Raw genomic sequence first — 7,322 nt, 5'->3', positions numbered from 1 at the left:
TTGGAATGTGTGGAGGGAGGTGTGATTGGGGGTGCGTGGCCTTTAGCTTGACAATGACATGCCTGTTAAGTACTTATTTCTCTTGTGCTGAAAATAATAAAAATGTTTAAAAAAAAAAAATAATAATAATAATAATCTTGAAACTAGGCGAACCAAAATTAATACGAAGCTAGAACAGGTACTAGCGCTGAAAACGCTGTGGAACAGCAATGAATAACACGAGCAACTCGTACTCACAGAATGCGCCTCACGCGCCGATTGCCACGTCAACAGCCTTACTCCTCGGACGCCAATCACCGTGACCCGGAACGAAACTCAGGAACCTGGCTAGAACGCGAAGCGTTTCCGGAAGCGCATGGAGGACTTAAATTGAAAGACTTTGATTACTACGCATGCGTTAAACTGTGCGCATGTGCTAAGAGGGAAACATCGCGATTTTGCCAATCATTCCCCTTGTCTCGCCGCCAACCAGGTCTGCTAGCATGACAGTCGACTATTAGAGCACAATGTTGATGTATCAAAATGGCCGTCTCAGTGACCCTTGGACGAAGCCAGTGTGGAACGCCTGCATGTACCCCATTTGGACAAGGAAAGGGCATCCAGTGCCCACTAAGTGGGTCTCTTGCAGAAGGTGCACGTTGGCTAAGTATTGTTTGACTCATTTCAACACTGTGCCTCACTTGACTGGGTCCAGTTCCCATTAACATTTCAGGTCAAGAGACGGACAGTGCCCTGAACATTGGCGTCAACCTGATTGATCATTGGGTATGCCATGATCATATCGGTAATCACGCAGAAGAGGCGATCAGACATATCCAAGTGTAGCAATGGCTGGTGTAAGTGTGCAGAAAATAAAGAAACACAACTGTAACCAAAACCTCCCACCCACCTCCTCAAACCTCGTACACATAAAGTACCGGTTCTGGAAGAAACTAGGAACCGTCTCCAACCGGGCAACCATACTCTAACATTGGTCCTCTGTACCGTTTCCCTAACCACCCCAAAAACCACCGACAAAAGAAAGAAGAGAACAACCAAGAGAGAGAGGGTCCAAGTGGTCTGCAGCATGCCCATCCGCTCTAACAAGGTAGTAGTTCCAGGGTAAGTACGAAAATAGTATGTCAGGGGTCGAGGACTCCCATTGCCACCACTAAGAGAAAAGCACTTTCATGTGTTAAACCTGGATCCAAGGACCTCAAACTGTAGGGCTCTAGGGCATCCACTGAACCAGAAACAGAGTGATGTCTTCTCCACTTGTGCTGAGATCGACACAGCAGCTGTCCCCATCCCTGACACGGCCCGTAGGATCAGGAAGTGTGGGTGAGTAAAGCATATCTGGGGGGAGGCCTCTCTTCTAGCCATGTCCCAGCTGCTTCAGGTGCATCGGAGAAAAGCGTCTTGACTTGATATATCATTTTCAGCCGTGCAGGAAAGAGCAACATGTATTGAATCTGATGTGCTGGTAGCTTCTGCTTAACTGGAAGGGTTTGATTTGATTTGATTTTTTTGATTTGATTTATTTTGATAAAGCTTTACGTATGCCCGAAGGAGTATCCTCTGCAACTTTTTTGACATCCCTTGCTGCAAGCCCAAATAAAGGGCACTGCAATAATCCTGTTTAAAAATAAACCAAATCAATAATGACTGTTTTCCTAAGATCATAGAGTATGAAGGGCAGAATTTTCTTTGGTTTTTTTAGCAGAAAAAGCAAGCCAACATAAGCTGATTTGTCTGATCAAGGAAGGTGAGTTTGGAATTAAAAATGAGTTCCAAATTTCTCACTTTCAGCATAGGAGAAGGGAGAGAGCTGTCAGCTCTGATAGCTTCACTCATAGGTTGGATGGTACCTCAGAGTTGGTTCGATGCAAACAAGGGGTCCACCTCTTGATCGGCTCAATTCTAAATGCTCTTATAGCGCAGAATGTTGATATGGTCAAGAGAGGGAAGGAAAGGATGGGGATAATCAGGAGGGAGACCTATGGAGAGAACATACAATTAGAACAAGCTTTGCATAAAACGTAGAACAAGTATATACTATTCTATACCATTAATCAGTACCTGTAAAAGAAAATAACTAAGCTGCGTCTTCCTAGCAAATCTAGAAATTATGTTGACTCTCTTTTCTGGATTCCAATAAACAAAGTGCCGTGTTGTGTCTCTGCTAAAACAAAGGTGAATTTAAGTACTCTAATATACTCTTCTGGAAATAATACACTACAAAAACACCGTTCAGAATACCCACCCTTTCATATGCTTGCTAAGGCTTTATAGAGATTAATTTCTCAATATTCGTATGCCCCCTGTTACCACAAGGCAATAAAAAGAAAATAGGGAATCAATGAAGGTACGATTCACTATACATGATCACCACGGCAATATCGTAGTAGAAACAATGGAGTTAGGTAATAACATAATCAGCATGAAAAGCTATAACAGTTTTCTGCTGCTTTTCATCAAGGCCAAGTAGAAAATAGATTCCATAAATGTGCCCAAACCTCCTTGCCGTTTCGCTTCGTCACTCTGAATTAAAAATTTGCAAACATTCGTGACAAGAATTTTCAATTCTATTAAGGACACGGAGGCGAGGATTATGCTTTCTCGATTTCTTTACTACCAACAGCAGCCAATAGGAACATAGTAAAGAAAAAAGCAAACTACAACTCCCATGAGCCCTTAGGCAACCATAGAGACTACATGCTATATAAACCATCATAGAGGACAACACTTCCTCTTTCTTTGTCCAGGAAATCATAAACAGTCACAAGTCATTGAAGAAAGTACCGCCGACCATCCTGAAGGAAAAAAGGACCGAAGGCAACTGCAAAGAAGGCCAACAGGAGACAGGCAACCATCCAAAAGCGAAGAGGCCACATCCGGAAACACCGCAGAGCCAACATCCAAAGGAGCGGAAAACACTGCAGGAGAGACCATGACGAAGAATCACTTCTGGTCCGAACCTGAAAGAAAAACAGAGCCGTAATACACAACTCCAAAACTTTGGAAAGGTAGCATCACATAAGGTGGGGAAAAAACCAATGCAAGAAACATTGCAGGTCATAGCAAAGCAAAGATGCAATATAAACAATGCAGTAGAATACAAATGGGTGGGATAATCCTCGCCTCCGTGTCCTTAATAGAATTGAAAATTCTTGTCACGAATGTTTGCAAATTTTTAATTCTTTGGCAGGACAGGAGGCTCAGATTATGCTTGTTCAAAGCTTGTCCACCACAACAGAGGCAATATCCACAATGGGCTTGAAATAATATGTTTTAAACACAGTATCAGAAGACCAATCAGCTGTCTTCACAATGTCTTGCAAACTTACACCAACATGGAAAGCCTTAGAGGCCATGGCACCCCTCGCGGAATGAGCTCCAAAAATGGAGACATCAATTCCTGCCTCCGACATAAGCCAGCGCACCCAACGAGCCAGAGTAGCTGGCGCCACAGGCTTAAAAGGCTTTTGTAAAGCAATCAATAACTGTCCAGACAAATCCTGACGAAAAGGAGCAGTACTCACCTCATAATCTTTTATGCATCAGACCACACACAACTGTGGGTGTTGAGGAAAAGCTGGATAAGTGGCAGTAGACAGATTAGTCTTTGTACGTCTGGAAACCGTAAAAGTAACGCCTTCCGGGGAAAAGGAACGGCCCGCGAGATCCAATGCGCGGACGTCCGAGATACGCTTACAAGATACCAAGCATAAAAGCATTGTCAATTTTGCAGATAATTGCTTACGAGACAGAGAAGCGTTGGGAGGCCAGGCTTCAAGAAAACGTAATACAACGGAGACATCCCAAAGAGCCACATACTTCGGACATGGCGGCTTAGCCATCCGAACACCACGAAGCAAAGTAGAGATTAGACGATGTTCTCCAATAGGCTTCCCGTCGACAAAATCATGGCCCGCAGAGAGAGCCGAGCGAAAAGAATTGACAGTCCTGTAAGCAGAACCAGAAGAAGAGATGGAAGCAAGAAAATTAACAACTAAAGAGACATCTGCTGAAGCGGGATCCAGGTCTCGTTCAGAACACCAATCACACCATCGACGCCAAACTGACGCATAACGCTTGCGCGTGTTGGGGGTCCAAGCCTCCTTGATAAATCTCTCAGCGTCTCCAGATAAGCCAGGGACTTTCCAGCGTTCCCCGAAAGACGCCACGCCACCAGACGGAGCTGGCCCGACAGAATTAGAGGATGTGGATGGAGCAGAGGATCCAACAGCAGGCTCCACTTCGTTGGAAGCAGGAACGGGGTCGAGCAACTCATTTCCAGAAGATCCGGAAACCACGCTTGAGCTCTCCAAAGAGGAGTTATCAGAATGATCTCCGATTGAAATTGCTTTGTTCTGGCCAAGACTCGCGGGATCATCGCGAACGGGGGAAAAGCATAGCAAAGCTGAGGAGGCCAAGTCTGGAGAAAGGCATCCGTGGCAAGAGCCTCCGGATCCGGACGCCAGCTGTAAAACCTGGGCAGTTGAGCATTGAGGCGAGAGGCGAAGAGATCGATCCAAGGTCGACCCAAAAGGCGAGACAGATTCCAAAATACACGGGGGTGAATCCGCCAGTCGCTGAAGTCCAGCAGATGGCGAGAGTTCCAGTCGGCCACTTGATTCTGGCGACCTTGGAGATACTCTGCAATAAGAGTGATCTTCCTCTGAAGGCAGAAATGCCAGAAATCCTTCGCAATCTCCGCCAACAGTTTCGACCGTGTTCCCCCCAGTTTGTTCACATACCTTACCGCTGAGATGTTGTCCATGCGGAGCAAAATGCAACAGCTGGTGGCCTGAGGAGCAAGGCTGCGGATCGCAAAAGATCCCGCCAGAAGTTCCAGGCAGTTGATGTGAAGAGCTAATTCGTCCTGAGACCAACGGCCGCCCGTCGTCATGTCTCCGCAACGGGCTCCCCAGCCCCACAGACTCGCATCCGATTCCAACACCAAATCCGGAGTCAAGCCGAACAGGGCTTTCCCGTTCCAGGCCTCCATGTGATGGAGCCACCACAACATTTCCGACTTTGCGTCCTGTGACAGAGGAACAAGGTCGGAATAATGAAGACCCTTCTGCAGGTGCCGGATCTTGAGTCGTTGCAGGGCCCGATAATGTAAGGGACCTGGAAAAATCGCCTGAATGGAAGAGGCCAAGAGTCCGACAATCCGAGCGATCGACCGCAAAGATACGTTCGGTGTGGACAACAGTAACTTCAATTCCCTCTTGATAGACCTGACCTTCTGGGCAGGCAAGAGAAGTTGGCAAGATACCGAGTCCACAAGGAAACCCAGAAACTCTATCGACTGAGTGGGTTGCAAATGAGATTTCTGAGGATTCACTAGAAATCCGAGAGACTGAAGTAGATCGATTGTCCACGATAAATGGGAACTCAGTTGCAGCGGGCACTGAGCCATCAAAAGAATGTCGTCCAGGTACACGATCAGCCGCACCCCCCGCGCTCGCAGCGACTCCATAACTGGTCTCAGGAGCTTCGTGAAGCACCATGGAGCGGACGATAGGCCGAACGGGGAGAACTGTGTATTCGAACCACTCCCCTGACCACTGGAACTGAAGAAAGCGGTGATGAGGCGGAAAGATGGGAACGGACAAGTAAGCGTCCTTCAAATCCAGGCGAACCATCCAGTCGCCCTTGCGAAGAAGATCCCTGAGAAGATGGATGCCCTCCATCTTGAAGTGGCGATAGACCACCCCGTTGTTGAACTCCTTGAGGTTGAGCACAAGGCAAGATCCTCCCCCTTTCTTCTCCACCAGAAACACATTGCTGACGAACCCCTGTGGATGTAGGGTCTTTCGCACAATGGCCCCTTTGAGAAGAAGAGAATCGATTTCCTTGGAGATCACCTCTCGATCTCGTTGGGAAAAAACAAGGGGAGAAGGGACGGGACCCTGAAGGGGTGGGTGCTAAAACTCGATGTGGTACCCTTGAACTGTCTGTAATATCCAAGCATCGTTTGAGATCGTGCGCCAATTCTCTAGAAAAAACTGCACCCTGCCCCCCAGAACAACACTGTCGTAAGGAATCAAGCTCACCTGTAGAGGAGAAATCTTGTCGACCTCCTTGGTTTCCACCGTAGCCTCCCTTGTTGCCTTGACCACGACCTTTACGGGAGGGGTAGAAGGTCGTCTTGGAACCGGAATAGGATTGTTGTTGTTGCTGACGTTGTCCGCCTCCACCCTGGTGGGACTGTTGGCCACGTTGCTGACCAGAACCTCGGCCTTGGCAAAAACCGGGCGGAACGCCCTGCGCAAGGAAGATTGCGCCTTGTCAAGGCCACTAAAGGTCGCCACGAACTTCGTCAACTCCTTTAAAAATGGTTGACCAAACAGGAGACCTTGAGCCAGAGCACCTGACTCAGACGTTGCAAGTTCAGACAAACGTGGATCCATTTTCAGCAAGATGGAACGTCTACGTTCGGTGGATAGGGCACAGTTCGCGTTCCCCAGGAGACAGACAGCCCGTTGGGCCCAACCAATAAGTTCATCGGGGTCAATGCCAGACGCCGACCCCTGAGCCTGATAACCCAGATCCAGGATCTTCGTCAGGGGGCCAAGAAGATCCAGCAACTTGTCCTGACACAGGCGCCAAGAGCGGTCAATCCCCTTTTTTGGATCCTTATTAAATTTCTTAAGGTAGGTCAAAATCGTTGGATCGACCTCCGGAGTGTCAGCCAGCTTATCCGCCAAGAATCACGGATGTGGGCTTGGATGTAATCTGCAACCTCTGGAGCAGGGCACCAAATTTTGGAGTTGGGGTGTATGATATCAGTAGGCTCAAAGATCAAGACCGGTGGATGGGAGGAGGCGTCAACAAAATGTTCTTTGCGAGATTTCTTAGCAGGAGGGGGACCAGAGGGACCTGAAGAAGAAGAAGAGGAGGTATCCTCCGTGTCCGGGTGCAGAAGATGGGAGTGACTAACTTTAGTAGGGGCAGACAAAGACTTTGCCAGTTTCATAAAGTCCGATCTGTGAGGATTCTTGGGCGACTTAGAGGAGTGTTTGGAAGCAGAGGATGGAATCCAGCCCTGTTGCTGGGCATAGTCAGTCAAATGGCGCTTCAACGGCCCAATAGCGCGGACTAGCGCGGTATTGACTGAATGTTGGACCCCTTGGTCAAGGGCATCGACCAAATCGTACTCAAACGACTCCTCTGGCTCCTCCTCATAATAATACTCCTCAGTGTCGACATAATCAGCCATGGCATAGAAAGTACAATGCACACCACTGAGGAAAAAATATATATACAAATATAAAAATATAGATATATATTTATATGCCCACAATTAATAAATAAGCAAAGGTCAGGTTGTA

At 47.5% G+C, this 7,322-nt stretch overlaps 1 pseudogene; it reads right to left on the bottom strand.

Moving 5' to 3' along the window:
• Positions 1–3,212: 3,212 nt before the first annotated feature.
• On the bottom strand, positions 3,213–6,401 carry LOC147747380 (uncharacterized; annotated as a pseudogene).
• Between the last annotated feature and the right edge of the window lie 921 nt (positions 6,402–7,322).

Source organism: Lissotriton vulgaris, chromosome 1_1 (assembly GCF_964263255.1).
Source record: "Lissotriton vulgaris chromosome 1_1, aLisVul1.2, whole genome shotgun sequence".
In the NCBI taxonomy this organism is placed as follows: domain Eukaryota; kingdom Metazoa; phylum Chordata; class Amphibia; order Caudata; family Salamandridae; genus Lissotriton; species Lissotriton vulgaris.
The sequence above is the reverse complement of the archived record's forward strand: the minus strand, read 5'-3'. Positions and strand labels throughout refer to the sequence as shown.